Raw genomic sequence first — 16,939 nt, 5'->3', positions numbered from 1 at the left:
GGATAACCTTAATCATAACATCCCAGATTACTATATTCCTCCCCCCTTAAGATTTCAGTATGAATTTCTTAACAACCAACCATTCCTAAGGGTCTCATAAGAAGTCTCCATTCACTATGTTCCATACATGACGAATCTAACAGGTCAGTATCAATCTCTCTGGTGGCTTGCGAGTCCTTTGTGAACGTCTAACAGTAAAGTCCCTGCTTGTTTGTGGTGAAGTCACCAGCTGCTCCTGAGCAGTGCTCAGAGTATCTGACTCTGCAACGATGGTTTCCTCTTGAAGAATAGGTTCCTGTGGAATTGTCTCTGTCCATGGTGGTGGCACCACAGATGCACTTGGATAACTGGGGGCAAACCTGTCCTCAGCCATTGCATCTGGAACCTTCATTTCAATTTCCCCGTATCTGTGAAGTATCTGATCTACATGTCTGCGTACTACCCTACCATCTCCCAACATGACCTTGTATGATACTGGACCGGTCATTGAGTCTATGAAGCCAGGAATCCACTTTGGTCCATAACTGAAATTCCTGGTAAGGACCGCATATCCTTCTCCAAAACTTCGGCTCTTTGTTCTTTTGTCATGGTTCTCTTTTTGCTTGTTTTGTCTGTTTTCCATTTTTCTTTTTAGGTCTGGGTGGACAAGGTCAAGAGTGGAGCATAGTTTACGCCCTAATAACATCTCAGCAGGAGAGAGTCCTGTGGTGGATTGAAGTGTTATTCTGTAGCTGAACAGAACCCGTGACACTTTTGTAGTGTCCGCGTACCAATAACACACGGACTGCAGGAGAACAGTAATAACAGGTGTTTACTGAACAGAGGGTATGCTGGAACTGAAAGTACAGAAGCCTGCTACGGCTTTATATACAGGTGTGGTCACTGCCGGTACTACAGTATAAAAGCAGTTCTCTCTTAAAGGTACATACACAACAATTCCTCCCCTTTTAGATAAACAGTACATAACATTCATTTAACAATTAAATAATAACTCATTACAATTACAATTTTCTCTGTACTATATACATCAGCTGAAAGTAATCATTTATAAATTCAGCCTTTGAGGAGGCTTCCTGATCCTGTCTGGATAGCGCCTTTCTCGAGTATCCTGCTCTTGCGGCAGAGTCGATTCTGGCTCATTGTCATTGGTTGGTTCGTCAGCTTCCAATACCACTGATTCTGAGGTAGACGCAATCTGTACTTCGGGTTCATCACCAGGTGCGCATGCTTGTGGTATGGGTTTGACTTGTTCCTGTGACTCTAGAATCTGGTCAGCATGGCGTCTCACGATGCTCTCTCCAACGTCCACTGTGTACATTAGTGGTCCCTGCTGTGTGCATATCGTTCCTGGCTGCCATTTTTCTGTTCGGTAGTCACGGGCCAAGACTGGTTGCCCTATCTTGAAGCTCCTGGTTGGCTTCTCATTGATGTGCTGGAATTGCTTATCCTCAACATCTCGTCTTATGTTTGGTTTGAGCAAATCCAGGCGACATCTTAACCTTTGGTTAAAGAACATCATGGCTGGAGCTTGGTTGATGACTGCATGTGTCGCATTCCGGTAAGCAAACAAGAAATTATCCACCTTGTGTTGCAGTGGTATGTTGTCATTATACATCGCCTTTATTGCTTTTTTAAAGGTCTGAACAAACCTCTCAGCCAATCCATTTGTGGCTGGATGGTATGGGGCAGATGTCTAATGCTTTACCCCATTATTCCTCAAAAACCTCCGGACATCCTCGGACACAAACTGTGGTCCATTGTCGGAGCAAATCTGTTCTGGCAAGCCATTCCTGGCGAAGATGGTCTGTAGGACTGCAATAGTTTTCTCCGTGGTGGTGGAGGACATTTTGATGACCTCTGGCCATTTCGAATGTGCATCCACGTCGATTAAAAACATTGAGTCCATAAATGGACCAGCAAAATCAATGTGTACCCATTGCCATGGAGATGAGGGCCACTCCCATGGGTGTAGCGGGGCCTGTGGTGCAGCGTTTTGGACTTTCTGGCATCCTGTGCATCTCTTGGTCATTTCCTCGATTTCTTTATCGATTCCCGGCCACCACACAAACGCCCTGGCTAGGCTCTTCATTTTCACCCCTCCCAGATGACCCTCATAAAGCTCATTGAGCACTCTATCTCTCAACTTGGGTGGAATTACCACTCGGGATCCACACATCAAGGTCCCCCGGCACACTGACAGCTGTTCTCTCCTTGGCGAGAATGCTGGCAACAGTGAGTCGCCATGTGCTGGCCATCCCTTCACCGTCAAATCATAGACCCGAGAGAGTGTCGGGTCATTTCGGGTTTCCTTCTCTATACTTGAGTTTGTAACAGGTAGACATTCGACTATGGTCGAATGGAATATCTCAACAGGGTCCACTGCAGGTGCTTCCTCCACTGTAGGCAGCGGCAGGCACGACAGCCCATCAGCGTTTCCATGCTGTTTCGTGCCCTTATACTCTATTTCGTATTGATGTGCCCCTAGGAAAAGGGACCATCTTTGCAGCCGTTGCGCCGTCATCACCGGAACGCCCTTCTTTGGGTTAAAAATGGAGACAAGAGGCTGGTGATCAGTCAGTAAGGTGAATTTCTGCCCGTGCAGATAGTGATTGAACTTCTTCACCCCCCACACCAGGCTGAGGGCCTCCCTGTCAATCTGGGCGTAGTTACACTCGGCTGAGGTTAACGAGCGCGACGCAAAGGCTATTGGCCTCTCTGAACCGTCAAGGAATTTGTGCGACAGCACCGCTCCAATGCCGTAGGGAGACGCATCACATGCCAACCGAATTGGTAGTGTTGGACTGTAGTGGGCCAATACTTCTTTTGAAGTGATTAGGCATTTACATTTCTGAAAGGCACACTTGCACTCATCACTCCATTTCCATGCTACTCCAGTTTGCAGCAGGGTGTTCAGTGGGTGCAGAATTGTAGACAAATTTGGCAAGAACTTATGGTAGTAGTTCACCAACCCGAGGAACGACCTCAGTTGCGACACATTTTCCGGTGCTGGAGCCTTGACTACTGCCTCAATCTTGTCTGGGGACTTATGTAACCCCTCTTCATCAATCACATGGCCACAATACGAGATTTGTTTCCTGAAAACTCGCATTTGGGGCGGTTGGCTCGTAGCCCATATTCTTGTAATCTAGTGAGCACCTGCTCCAGGTTGGCAAGGTGTTCATTGTCATTTTCGCCCATAACCAGGATGTCGTCCAAATAACACTGGGTACCCGGGATCCCTTGCAGGACTTGTTCCATCGCCCTCTGCCAAATAGTCAGAGCTGATGCTACCCCGAATACCAGTCGGTTGTACTGGTAAAGACCTTTGTGAGTGTTTATCGTGAGGTATTTTCTAGATGCTTCTTCTACCTCCATTTGTAGATACACTTGGCCCAGATCAATCTTCGTAAAGCATTTCCCTCCAGATAGTGAGGCGAACATATCTTCTATCCGCGGAAGTGGATATTTGTACTGTGTGCAGGACTGGGTTCACAGTTACCTTAAAGTCCCCACAGATGCGAACCTTCTTCGGCTCCCCAGGCATGCTGCTCAATGATTTCTTCATTACAGGAACGATGGGTGTGGCCCACTCGCTCCAGTCCACCATGGACAGTACACCCGAACGCTCCAGACTCTCCAGCTCTGCTTTGACGGCTGGGCGGATCGCATATGGTACCGGTCTGGCCTTAAAAAATTTTGGGTTTGCGTTATCTTCAATTTTTATCATTGCCGTTACGCCTTTTAGAGTCCCAAGTCCTTGCTGGAACACCTCTTTCGTGTCAGTTAGAATTTTTGACAGTCGTCCAGGTGTGATGTCGTCATCCTTTTTGTCAGCCACAGTTAGCGCCTGAATGGAATGCCAATCCAATTGTATTTTTCGGATCCATTCAGGTCCCAATAATGGTGGTCCTCCGTCTTGTAGTATATATAGATACAGTTTCTGTGTTTCCTTGCCGTTGTATTTAACGGGCACCCTTATTTTTCCTCTGGGGTAGACTTTTTGCCCCGTATATGTCTTCAAGACAATGGATGTGTCCTTCAAGGGTATGTGTGAGAATAGCCGCTCGTAGTCTCGTCGATTCATGACTGTTAGGGCTGATCCTGTGTCCAATTCCATCTTTACTTGGGACCCTGCTATCATGAGGGTGACCCAAATGGTTCGGTGATCCTCCTTTGCGATCACGTTGTGTAACTTTAGACAACTTAGTCTCCTGCTCCCGGAGCCATTATCACTCTTCTGATCTTCTGAACTACTGTCCGTCATCTTTTGTACTTTCTTGTACTTTTCCTTAGTAGTTCTTTTAGTGTTGGTTTTCTTTCCCGACCTGCAGACTCGTGCTATGTGTCCCACTTTTTCACATTGCCTGCATACTTTGTCCTTAAACCAGCAATCCTTCTGGTCATGGGTTGTTCTGCCGCAGCGATAGCACTTTTCTGCTCCATATGCCATTTCATTGGTGCTATATTCTTGCGGTTTCTGTTGTATTTCCGCAGCTCCCCGTGCTGCTGCTTCGTAGGATACTGCCACGCTGAAAGCCTTTTCTAGCATAAGGTCCTTTTCCGAAAGTAGTCGTTTCTGGGTTCCTTCACTCTGGAGCCTGCAGACAAACTTATCCCTTAAGGTATCTGCCAGTCCTGCTCTGAACTGGCAGTGTTTCGATAACTTGCATAGTTCCGTAAGATAGTCAGCATTACTCTCATCTTTGTGCTGGTTTCTTTTATGGAACTTGAATCTTTCTGCTATCAAGTCACACAACACCAGGTTACATTCCAACAGCTTTATTTGAAATCACAAGCTTTCGGAGCGCTGCTCCTTCTTCAGGTGAAGTGGAGAAATGCATAAAGACACAGCTTATATAGTCAGAGAATCATGTCAGATGTTTACAGGTAACCTTTCCAACTGCCATTTATCGCACCTCGGCAGAGAGATAATCACAGCAGTCAAAGGTGTGAATGGTGTCCAAACAGGTCAGTCAGGGAAACATTACATCAAAGAACAATGAGGTGGGGTCACAAGGGGTCAAATATTGCAGATGCTGGGGTCTGTATGAAAAACAAAAAAACAGACAAAAAACATTTTTTTTGGCTGGAAATCACAGCAGGTCCGGCCGCATCTGTGTAGAGAGAACAAGCCAATGTCGACTCGAGTCTGGATGACCCTGCATCAGGTGGGGTTACATGTAGCGTGACATGAACCCAAGATCTCGGTTGAGGCCGTCCTCATGAGTGCGGAACTTGGCTATCAGTTTCTGCTCGACGATTTTGCGTTGTCGTGTGTCTCGAAGGCCACCTTGGAGAATGCTTACCCGAAGATCGGAGGCTGAATGTCCTTGACTGCTGAAGTGTTCCCCGACTGGGAGGGAACACTCCTGCCTGGTGATTGTTGCGCGGTGTCCGTTCATCCGTTGTCGCAGTGTCTGCATGGTCTCGCCGATGTACCATGCTCCGGGCACCTCAGCACTTCACTCTACCGCAAGCCCACGGACAACCTCACGATGCTTCACTTCTCCAGCTTCCACCCTAACCACGTTAAAGAAGCCATCCCCTATGGACAAGCCCTGCGAATACACAGGATCTGCTCAGACGAGGAGGAACGCGATGGACACCTACAGACACTGAAAGACGCCCTTGTAAGAACGGGATATGAAGCTCGACTCGTCGATCGACAGTTCCGACGGGCCACAGCGAAAAATCGCATAGACCTCCTCAGAAGACAAACACGGGACACAACCAACAGAGTACCCTTCGTCGTCCAGTACTTCCCCGGAGCGGAGAAACTACGCCATGTTCTTCGCAGCCTTCAACATGTCATCGATGACGACGAACACCTCGCTAAGGCCATCCCCACGCCTCCACTACTCGCTTTCAAACAGCCGCCTAACCTCAAACAGACCATCGTTCGCAGCAAATGACCCAGCTTTCAGGAGAACAGCGACCACAACACCACACAGCCCTGCCACAGCAACCTCTGCAAGACATGCCAGATCATCAACACAGATACCATCATCACACGTGAGGACACCACCCACCAGGTACATGGTACATACTCATGTGACTCGGCCAACGTTGTCTACCTCATACGTTGCAGGAAAGGATGCCCCGGAGCATGGTACATCGGCGAGACCATGCAGACACTGCGACAACGGATGAACGGACACCGCGCAACAATCACCAGGCAGGAGTGTTCCCTCCCAGTCGGGGAACACTTCAGCAGTCAAGGACGTTCAGCCTCCGATCTTCGGGTAAGCATTCTCCAAGGTGGCCTTCGAGACACACGACAACGCAAAATCGTTGAGCAGAAACTGATAGCCAAGTTCTGCACTCATGAGGACGGCCTCAACCGAGATCTTGGGTTCATGTCACGCTACATGTAACCCCACCTGATGCAGGGTCATCCAGACTCGAGTCGACATTGGCTTGTTCTCTCTACACAGATGCGGCCGGACCTGCTGTGATTTCCAGCCAAAAAAAATGTTTTTTGTCTGTTTTTTTGTTTTTCATACAGACCCCAGCATCTGCAATATTTGACCCCTTGTGACCCCACCTCATTGTTCTTTGATGTAATGTTTCCCTGACTGACCTGTTTGGACACCATTCACACCTTTGACTGCTGTGATTATCTCTCTGCCGAGGTGCGATAAATGGCAGTTGGAAAGGTTACCTGTAAACATCTGACATGATTCTCTGACTATATAAGCTGTGTCTTTATGCATTTCTCCACTTCACCTGAAGAAGGAGCAGCACTCTGAAAGCTTGTGATTTCAAATAAAGCTGTTGGACTATAACCTGGTGTTGTGTGACTTCTTACATTTGTCCACCCCAGTCCAACTCCGGCATCTCCACACCATGGCCTTTCTGCTATCAGCAGCGGTGTAGGGTTTAGATGTTCCTGTAAGATATTGACAATCTCTTCAAAGCTTTTCTCCATTGGTTTAGCTGGGGTAATTAAATTCCGCAATAGGCCGTACGTTCTCGCACCCATCAAATTCAATAATACCGACGCCTTCTTTTCATCGGCCACCTCATTTGTCTTGCAGTACACTTCAATTCTTTCCACATACGTGGTCCAGTCTTCTATTTCATTGTCGAAAGCAGTGATGCTGCCACTCTTCGGCATCTTGGGTGGTTTAAAATGGCGCCTCCCACGCTTTTGTTTCATCCCCAATGGATTAAAATGGCGCCTCCCGTGCTTTTCCTTCTTCCCCCTGCTGCCAATGCTGCTCCTAGCATTCTAAATAGTAATGGCGGCGCCCCGCGGCTTCTGCACGTCTCTCTTTTGTTAATTAATTTTCTTAGCTTTATTCTTCTTCGACGCTGTCCACTGCGCGTCTCTTTTCCTTCCCCCTTTTTATTTTCTTTAACGCTGCCCAGCTCTTGAGCACCAACCGCGTCCTGTGCGCTCCACTCTCTCTCTCTCTTTCCCTTCCCGACGACGCTGCACGGCCCCCTTGCAGAGCTGCTCAATCGAGCTCTAGCCCGCCGCAGTCCGGAAGGGTCAGCGCACTACCTGCTACCAGCACGATTTGCTGGAACACCTTGACTGGAGAGCCAAGCCCAGCTCTCCACAGCTTCCCCTGCGATTCTCTGAACTCCGATGGATCACTGGGCGGTTGCCCACGGTCGATGCCCGTTGCTCTGGCTTCGACCTCCAAGAAGCTTCTTTTCAGGGATGGATCCCCGTGAGGTGATGCAGTACTGCAGGTGAGTTTGAACCTGCTCGTCGCCACTGTAGTGCCCGCGCACCAATAACACACGGACTGCAGGAGAACGGTAATAACAGGTGTTTACTGAACAGAGGGTATGCTGGAACTGAAAGTACAGAAGCCTGCTACGGCTTTATATACAGGTGTGGTCACTGCCGGTACTACAGCATAAAAGCAGTTCTCTCTTAAAGGTACATACACAACAACTTTGGCTGCTAAACTCCCTTCTGCACTTTTTTTCATCATCTCTTTAAATGTTTGTACGGCTCCTCTCCGCAAGTCCATTTGAGGATGAATGATATGGAGCCGAGGTCACCTGCACTATGCAATTTTTTCTCATGAACTCTTTTGTCTCTGTGCTCACAAAACAAGTGGCATTGTCACTTACCACGATCTCCGGTAGCCCTTGATTACTGAAGCTCCGACGCAGGCAGTCTATAGTAGTAGTGGAGGAAGCAGAATTAACAGGATAAACATCCATCCATTTGGAATGTGCATCAATGATTATGAGAAACATCTTCCCCATGAATGGACCCGCATAATCTAAGCGCAATCTTCTCCATGGTTTATCCGGCCACTCCCAGGGCTGGAGAGGAGCCGCTGCTGGTGCCTTCCTGTGTGCCTGACAAGTGCTGCATGTCTTGACTAGATTTTCTCTCTCCTCATCTAGCTTTGGCCACCACAAGTAACTCCTAGCCAAGACTTTCATATGCGAGACCCCAGGATGACACTGATGTAGTTGTTCTAGGATAGACTGTCATGCTGGCCGTGGAATAATCACTCGTGCTCCCCACAACACGCAACCATCCTGCACACTCAGCTCTGTTTTCCTGACACTGTAGGGTGTGAAGTCAGCCCCTTCCGGATGCTGTGGCCATCCCCTCACCACATATTCTCAAACTCTAGACAGTACTGGATCTTTACCTGTCCATATTCTTACTTGCTCTGCAGTCACAAGTGCCATGTCAGTGTCCTCCAACATCAAAACTCTGTCCTCTGGAGCTGCACGGATAGGTGTGCCTGGCAGTGGAAGACAGCTCAAGGCATCTGCGTTCCCATGGTACTTGCCCGCCTTGTAGACGATGACATACTCATATGCCCTCAACGTCACGGCCCACCTCTGGATCCGTGGTGACACCATCTGTGGAACTGCTTTCATTTAATTGAAAAGAGAGATAAGAGGTTTATGATCGGTGCATATGGTGAACTTCCTGCCATATATGTACTTGTGGAACCTCTGTAACCCAAACATTACTGCTAACCCCTCTTTGTCTAACTGGGAATAGTTTTTTTCCGCTGGTGTTAGAGTTCGGGACATAAACCCTATTGGTCTTTCAGTTCCATCATCCATGCGGTGTGAAAGAACTGCCCCCACCCCGTAAGGTGAAGCGTCACAAGAGAGAATGATGTCTTTCTCTTCATTGTAGTGAACCAGCACATCCGATGACAGCATCAATTTCTTGGACTGTTCAAATGAAACCCCCTGCTCCTCTCCCCACTGCCACTGTGTCTCCTTGCGCAGTAGTTTGTGAAGCGGTGCTAACACTGTTGACAAGTTTGGTAAAAACCTGTTATAATAGTTCAGCATTCCCAGGTAAGCTTTTAACTCAGCCACATTGGTAGGAGCAGGGGCGTCCTGCAGTGCTTGTACCTTCTCCTTGAGTGGATGTAGCCCGGTGGCGTCCACTCTGTGTCCCAGGAACACTGCCTCATTCCCCAGGAAAGTGCACTTACTCCTCTTGAGTTGTAACCCTGCCCTCTCCAATCTCTGTAGTACCTCTCTCAGAGTGCTCAGATGCTCCTGGTCAGTTCTTCCCGTCACCAGAATGTCATCCAGATAGATGGAAACATGTGGAATCCCTTGCAGTACATCTTTGATTGTCCTCTGGAAGATAGCTGGACTAGATGAGACACCAAATGGTAAGCGGTTATATGTAAACAAGCCCTTGTGTGTATTTATGGTGACATACTTCTTTGATTCGTCATCCAGTGTAATCTGCAAGTATGCATGACTCATATCCAACTTTGTGAATTTCTTTCCTCCAGCCAGGTTTACAAAGAGATCCTCTGTTTTGGGAATAGGATACTGCTTTAGTTTGGACACCCGATTGACTGTCAATTTATAATCTCCACAGAGTCTTACCGAATTGTCCGGTTTCAAAACAGGTACTATGGGAGCTGCCCATTCCGAACATTTCACTGGCTCCAGTATGTTCTCTCTCAATAGACGGTCAAGCTCAGCCTCTACCTTTGGCTTCATGGCATAAGGCACAGGTCGTTGTTTAAAAAACCTTGGCGGTGCCCCCTTGTCTACATAAATCTTAGCTGGGGGGCCATTAAATGTGCCAAGTTCCTCCTTGAACACATTCTCATGTTCACTCAACACTTCTTGCAAAGTCAACTGTTTGCCCTCATCTATTTGATTTACTGCTCCCCAGTCTACTTTAAGTTCTTTTACCCAGCCCCGACCTAACAGGTTTGGTCCGGTACCCAATACTATAACTACAGGTAGCTGTTCCACTGTGTCCCTGTGCTGCACAGTCACATTAGCTGCACCTAATGTTGCTACTCATTCACCTGTATATGTTTTAAGATGCAGAGAGCAAGGCTTTAACTCTGGAACTTTTGCACGGTTCCACAATTTTGAGTACTCTGCCTTGTTCATTATGGTTACACCGCACCCTGTATCGACTTCAAAGTTCACCTTAGAGTCATTTACTGTCAGTTGCAATGTGATAGGAGCCACTTTTGGAATGTTCTCTAACATGCTATACATTATGAACATGTCCTCTTCTTCCTCAGCTTCCCCGCTGATGTGGTGTGCTCCATGTTTTTTCACATCTCTTCCTTGGTTTTGCTTTCCTCCTCCTTTTGGTTTGGATTCCTCCACAGGCGATTTTGCCCTGCATGCTCGTTTTATATGTCCTTGTTTCCCACACTTGTGGCACTTTTCCTCCAGAAACCGGCATTCACTCACCAGGTGATCACCCTTGCATCTATAACATGCCTTCTCATGCTCACGTTGTGGTTTCTGACGCATGTTTAACTTGTGCACAACAACCTGACCTGCAACTTGCTTAGCATTAGCCCTGTCTGAACCCTGTATTTCTTTTACATCTCGGTTCGCTGTCTCTATGGCTTGAGCAAGTTCCAATGCTTTTTCATAAGTAAGCCCAGTCTCGGATAATAATCTACGCTGCATTCGGTCATCCATTATTCCGCAAACTAGCCTATCTCTCAGCATTTCCTTCAGGTTGTCCCCATAATTGCAATCTTGTGCTAATTTACGCAACACCGCTACATAGTCCATTACACTCTCTTCCTCTTTTCTGTTCCTTGAATTAAACTTGAACCGCTGTACAATCTCACTAGGCTTGGGGTTGAAATGTTCTTTGAGCAAGACCACTAATTCAACAAATGATTTGTCTCCAGGCTTTTCAGGACTGAGCAGATTCCTCATCAAACTGTAGGTCTGGCTTCCCACTGAACTAAGCAGAATGGCTTTCCTTTTTCCGGCATCATTTATTTCATTTGCTTCGAAGAAATAACCCAACACTTCACAGTATTCCTCCCAGGTTTGTGCTTGACTATCAAAAGCGGAGACCATTCCTACCGTGGCAGCCATGCTCTCTTCCAACTGGTAGCTAACTTTAGCTCGTGATTTTGTAGTTTAAAAGTCGTGACTTCACTTCTTTATTCAGGGTCCTTTTTACCTTGTCGCCAAATGTGATAAATCCATGTAGTGAAACAAGAACTCGAAGAGGCCAGATATTAGAATTAGTCCAGGTACTTTATTAAACTGCGTAGCAATCATACAGGCCTGCATCCTGCATCCTGGCATTCCACCTTTGCTGGCCTTGACAGGAACCCCCTGACCTTAACTAGTGGCAGCACTGGCTACAGCACCACCTGGTGGATAACCTTAATCATAACATCCCAGATTACTATAAACGCAGACTCTCATGATGTAATTTAATGAAAATCCTCCCCAACTCGTGATCTTGTGATTTACCTCAGAAAACTCGCAAGTTAAACGGTTGATTAATTTCTAACCAGAACTTCTGTAGAAAAAAAAAGCGAACACTGCCTGCGTGCCCGGCACGCCTCTCTCTTTAATGTTCCAATTCCGAAAGAGGACCAGCTCCCGTTACCTGGACACTGATTGATTGACAGGTTCAGTTACACAGATGTATCTCCAGAGAGATGCACAGAACACACAACAGATGCCTTGACAGATCTGGAGGGGACCTTCAGTACGCACCAGCCAGGGTCTCCAGCATCATCTTGTCTGCTGCGTGCTGCACAAAATTGCGCAGCAGCGAGGATTGGAGCTGCAGAAGGAGCAAGGCGCAGAGCGCACAGCCTCTTCGGAGGAGGAGGAGGAACAAGTGGAACATGAGGAGGAGGAGGAACCTGAGGTGGAGGTGGCACCAGCAGCGGCGCACATTGCTGCCCGAGAGGCCCAGGATGGCCTCATAATGGTTCGATTTAGTTAAGTTGCACCAGTGCACCCAGCTGGCTCCCAGATGCTGTACCAACTTCCGCCCCCCCCCCCACCACCCCCTGCCACTACCAACACCACAAAGCAGTCCTTAAATGACCAAACCATTCCTGTCAAGTAAACTCCAATTGCTCAAGGTTAAGTAATGCAGCACGGTGGCATAGTGGTTAGCACTGTTGCCTCACAGCGCCAGGGACTCGGGTTCAAATCCGGCCTCGGGTGACTGCCTGTGTGGAGTTTGCACATTCTCCCCGTGTTTGCGTGGGTTTCCTCCGGGTGCTCCGGTTTCCTCCCACAGTCCAAAGATGTGCGGGTTAGGTTGATTGGCCATGATAAAAAAAATTGGCCCTTAGTGTTAGGGGGGATTAAATACGTGGGGTTATGGGGTTACAGGGATAGGGCTTGGGTGGGATGGCTGTCGGTGTAGGGACCGGGTTCTAGGGTTTGGATGATCAGCCATGATCTCATTGAATGGCGGAGCAGGCTCGAATGGCCTACTCCTGCTCCTATCTTCTATGTTTCTATGTTTCTATGTCTCACCATTCACTTTAAGTGGCAAGGCCACTTCCCAGGTAGCAGGCAAAAATGGACAAGATGGGAAAGTAGTGTAAAGAAATAAATTTATGTGTGTCATAAATAGAACTGAAATTTAAAACTAACATTTTGGCAAACACCCATGTGCATCTACAATTGTGTCTTTTTTCTTTTCCGAGTGCTTTTACGAGTTGCAACCCCTGTGGCTTCAGCAGAGGCAGAGGCAGGCTGCTCACTTCCCTGCTGTGACTGCTTAGACACTCTTGGCAGACGTCCTCTGGGTTTTGGAGCCTATGAGGGCCCTGCCAAAGACTGCTCCTCCTGCAACTGTGCAGGGGCAGACTCAGCCATCGGGATCCGAGGCAGCATGTGGGGTCTGACTGAGGGGTAGGCAATGGGGGAGAAGTGGGAGCACTTTGAGCAGAGCTCCCACTTCCATGTCCCCTCTCACCATCATCCCTCTCATGGGCCACCCGCACTTCACTGCTAACAAGGAGGTGTAGAGCAGCTTGCTGCACATCAGTGGGGCGATGAATGCCCAAGTCTACATTGCTATCCCTTCTAGCGATGAGGTCAATAAAAGTCTGCAATCTGTTGTTCACTGTATGCATATTCTCGTTCAACTGGTGCATTTGCTGCTCCATGCAGGTGGCCTTCCTTTCCAAGGAACAGCACATCGTCACCATTGCCTGCGATATGGTGCTGCTCACCTCCATTCTACAATCGCACACATCGCGGCTGGAAAAGCTGCCAGAGCCTCGCGCATTTGTTGCTGCTCCTCCAAGATCAACCTCTTTGACGACGGCTCCCGAGGTTCAGAATGTGTATCCAGCTAATCAAAGCTTGGAGTGTCCTGCACCCTATGGCGAGGACGCTGCATTGCTGTCCCTGTCTCCACCATCTGCTCTTGCTCACTTGTGATGTGTGAGACACCAGATGACAACACTACTCTATGTCTCACAGGACCCACCGATGTGCGCGTATCTGCGCTGATGCTGAATGTGCATGGGTCTGATGATGGTGCACCCTCAGAGAATGGAGCTTCCTCTGAGGAGTCGTCTTCCTCCTCCGGCTGGACCGTGGGGGGGAGCACTTGATGGACCTGTGGTAGAGTAAAAAAATTCATTAGACCTCTTATGATAAGAATATTTAACATTATCATTATGCACATGATGATATTTCACTGGCTGCTGACATCAGTCACCATCGGTGGCTGTTGAGTGCCATGTGGGATATTTAATTCTGTCTTCAGGTTGCTGGGAGGTCCCTTTCTTTCTGTCTCCCACCGCCAGCAGCTCTGTCACTCCACTTATTTCGAGAGCATCCTCCTCTGCTGGTTTCAAATTAGTGTATATTGGAGGGCCGCCTCTGGTTCTTTCTCTTTCTCTCCTGTTCTGCGCTCTTTTCTCCTGCAAGGAGGGAAAGAAGAGAACTTTGAGTGAGAGTGATGGAATGAGTGTAAGGGATGGATGGGCTACATCTGCAGAGGATGACTGAGGGAGTGGCATGACATTGCCAAATGGCCTCTTTCTGTGACATTACTTTGTAGGATTGCATTAGGCTGAGGCTGAGTGTCAGTGGTGGATAGTCAGATGGGGATGTGAGTGGGTGCATAGACAGTGAGGGATGTTGCACCTGCAAGGTAGGTTGGTGTGAGGAGTGACGTGCAGGAGTAGGCTTGGGAAGGCAGAGTGATGGGGTTGGGGTGACACGCACATCAGGATGTAGTTGAGTGTGGCATTGTATACACTTTCCTGACATCATGAGATCATTAAATCTCTTGTGGCACTGTATCCAGGAGCGGCTGACACACCCCTGCTGCTCACTTCTTGTGTGATCTCCACCCATGCCCTCTTGGTCTCTTTCTGCCGCTACCAGGGAATAGTACCTCCCTGCGTGCTCTGACTCCCTGGACCAGGACTTCCAAAGAGGCATCCGAGAACCTGGGCACAGCCTTCTGTTGCTGTGACTCTATCCTTTCTTGCACCCTCACAAATCTCTTTGAAATATAGCAATAGTCACCTCTCCCAACCACCTGTAAGCCTCCTCCAACAAACTCCAACTGGGATATGTGCAAGGCTCCTTTAAATATCTGAGCTGAAAGCGAATCATCGGTGATGTCATCAGGCCCGCTCCATTTAATTGGTTGGGAAACCCGCATGACTGTTTCAATTGGTCCAAATCAGTTAAGTGCGCAGTGCAGAATGCGCTGTTGAAAACTTCGGGATGGTGACCCGCATGCACCCGCCCGACTCTAAGGTGAAAATTCCGGCCATAGTCTTTGTAAAGAGCTGTGACCTGTTAGAGATTAAATAAAGCTACTAATGAGGATTAGAAACATAAGAACATAAGAAATAGGAGCAGGAATAGGCCACTTGGCCCCTCGAGCCTGCTCCGCCATTCAGTAAGATCATGGCTGATCTTGGGCTCAAAGCCACTTCCCAGCCCGCTCCCCATAACCCTTCACTCCCATATCTTGTAAAAATCTGTCTATCTCCATTTAATGACCCAGCCTCCATGGCTCTCTGGGGCAGAGAATTGCACAGATTTATGAACCTCAGAGAAGAAATTTCTCCTCATCTCAGTTCTAAAAGGGCGACCCTTTATTCTGAAACTATGCCCCCGAGTTCTAGATTTCCCCACGATGGGAAACATCCTCTCTGCATCTACCTTGTCAAGCCCCCTCAGTATCTTATATGTTTCAATAAGATCACCTCTCATTCTTCTAAATTCCAATGAGTATAGACCCAACCTGCTCAACCTTTCTTCATAAGTCAACCCCACTCAACAAAGAATGTAGAAGAGCATCCCAGGAGCAGCACCAGGTGTACCTAAAAATGAGGTGCCAACCTGGGGAAGCTGCAACACAGGACAACATGCATGCTAAAAAGTGGAAGCAGCACGCTATAGACAGGGCTAAGCGATCCCACAATCAACGGATCAGATCAAAGCTCTGCAGTCCTGCCACATCCAGTCGTGAATGGTGGTGGACCATTAAACAACTAACAGGAGGAGGAGGCTCCAAGAATATCCCCATCCTCAATGATGGTGGAGCCCAGCACATGAGTGCAAAAGACAAAGCTGAAGCGTTTGCAAGCAACTTCAGCCAGAAGTGCCGAGTGGATGATCCATATCGGACTACTTCCGAGGTCTCCACCATAGATACATAGAAACATAGAAGATAGGAGCAGGAGTAGGCCATTCGGCCCCTCGCGCCTGCTCCACCATTTAATGAGATCATGGCTGATCATTCAAATTCAGTACCCTGTCCCTGCTTTCTCCCCATATCCCTTGATCCCTTTAGCCTTAAGAAATATATCTAACTCCTTCTTGAATATATTTAATGGATTGGCCTCAACTGCCTTCTGTGGTAGAGAATTCCACAGGTTCACCACTCTCTGGGTGAAGAAATTTCTCCTCATCTCTGTCCTAAATGGCTTACCCCTTATCTTTAGACTGTGACCCCTGGTTCTGGACTCCCCCACTATTGGAAACATCCTTCCTGCATCTAGTCTGTCTAGTCCTGTTAGAATTTTATAAGTTTCAATGAGATCCTCTCTCATTCTTCTAAACTCCAGCGGGTATAAGCCCAATCGACCCAATCTCTCCTCATACGTCATTCCTGCCATCACAGAAGCCATTCTTCAGCCAATTCGATTCACTCCACATGATATCAAGAAACTGGATACAGCAAAGGCTATGGGTCCCGATAACACCCTGGTTATCGTGCTGAAGACTTGTGCTTCAGAACTAGCCGCACCTCTAGCCAAGCTGTTCCAGTACAGCTAGAACACTGGCATGTTATGTATTTTGTGTTCTCCTCCCACCTGTGGTGGCGCTGTCACAGGAGATAAATGGTTGGGTGTTCTCTGTTAAGTTTAGCTCTCTTTGTTCGGAACTTGCCAGAACTTCCTTTCCTTCCAATAAAGCACTTCATGTTTGAATCTCTGAGTTCTGAGTCCTAAATTGTGTCTAGGTAGAAAGGTACCGACACAACAAGTGGCAACGAGGAGCGGATGAATCTGTGTACATTACGGGTGCAGTGAGTAAACAGAAATTTTAATTTGAAATGTGAGATGGCTACTATGTTAGGAAACATCAGTGATTTTGATGAAAATGTGGAGCAATGGAGTGCATATACGGAACGTTTTGACTATTTTGTATTGGCGAATGCGGTGGCAAATGAAAAGGTCGTGCCTAC

The sequence above is a fragment of the Somniosus microcephalus genome, chromosome 1 (assembly GCF_052327205.1).
Source record: "Somniosus microcephalus isolate GS21.2 chromosome 1, FLI_Smic_1.0, whole genome shotgun sequence".
In the NCBI taxonomy this organism is placed as follows: Eukaryota; Metazoa; Chordata; class Chondrichthyes; order Squaliformes; family Somniosidae; genus Somniosus; species Somniosus microcephalus.
This window is presented reverse-complemented; position numbering follows the sequence as displayed.